Source organism: Morone saxatilis, unplaced genomic scaffold (assembly GCF_004916995.1).
Source record: "Morone saxatilis isolate NCDOM2014 unplaced genomic scaffold, NCSU_SB_2.0 Contig18, whole genome shotgun sequence".
NCBI classification, from domain to species: Eukaryota; Metazoa; Chordata; class Actinopteri; family Moronidae; genus Morone; species Morone saxatilis.
Genome location: NW_023339740.1, coordinates 19,745,207 through 19,746,581, shown reverse-complemented (window position 1 = coordinate 19,746,581; position 1,375 = coordinate 19,745,207).

Here is a 1,375-nt window from a genome sequence, read left to right as displayed (position 1 = left end):
AACACCGAGACACACACATTATATGGTTATTTCTTTTTTTAGGCCTTCGCAGCCTTTAAACGGTGTCAATTAACCTAAATTTGGATTGAAAAAATAAATATGAATGCGACTTTTTTCTCCACCATTTTCTGTCTTTTTATTATAGAGAGAGAAAAAAAAATACATGTTCTGACCGCGTTTTCGTTTTACATAAAACCACACACATTTTTACAATATAATTTCACTTATTTCTTTATTCTTTAATATTAATTTCACGATATATGATAACGACTTTGAGATATACATTCCATCTTTTTGAAACCACAATAACACACTACACATACGGTTTTATAACATTTCCACAGGACCCATTGGATTGCACAGAATGAAAAATGTCTGTATGCACATTTTCCTCTTTAATGACCTCTGAAAAATATTTTTCAGACACCGAATTTTCGAGACGGGAATCTTTCAAATTAATTTCCTAACAGGCCATGTGTGTTTTCAAATGTAATGACAAGCATTATGGGAAATTGAGTGTGCAGGATTTCAATTTGGAGTCCCCATCTAGATGAAATTTAGGCCAGGATGTATGTGGGGGTGGGGGGTTCGGACATTTTACTAGGTCAGGTGAATTTGAGTTATTGCCTATTTAAAAGCGCAATAAATTAAAGGTTAAATATTGGAAAGAATACCAAAGCATTAACACTTTCACGCAGAAGAATTTAAATTTGCAGGATCTTTTTTTTTTTTTAATTTCCACTTCCCAGTTTCATTGTGTTTTATGTGTCTGAAATATCATACATTCAATGCATAGTTTGTATAGCTGCTGTGTACTTTGATATTTTGCATTTCCAGTATTTTTAACTGCTCGGGGGGAGGGGGTGGGGTGGGGAAGGTCCAATTTCCTCATTTCTAACGGAACATATATTTCTATATGCATTCATGTGTTTCTACTGCTGGTTATTGCCATTGTGTGTTGGGTTTTTTTTTTCCGTCCCAGAGGCTTTTTCTGGATTAAACACCACATTCACTGCCTTATAATCATATTGCAAATTACCTATAGAAGAAAGTGGTTTAACTTATTATTTTTTTCCTTCTTCTTTTAAAATAAACTTATCTTGATCATCATTAAATCACATTATGCCGTCGAGTATCTGTCCATCACAAACTGGAGCGTTACATGAAGTGAAGTCTCATGTGGGGGAAGCACCACAAGAGCGACTAAAAGACAAACTGCCCTTTTTGCAAATTTATTTAAGGTCAATATTGTAAACGTTCACTCCACTGGAAAATATGTATATGTACGTTTGTTCGCATATTTATACAACATGTATTGTCCATATAGTGTGATGTGGATGCATTGGATTCCCTCGGCTCCTATTGTGTGTGCGTG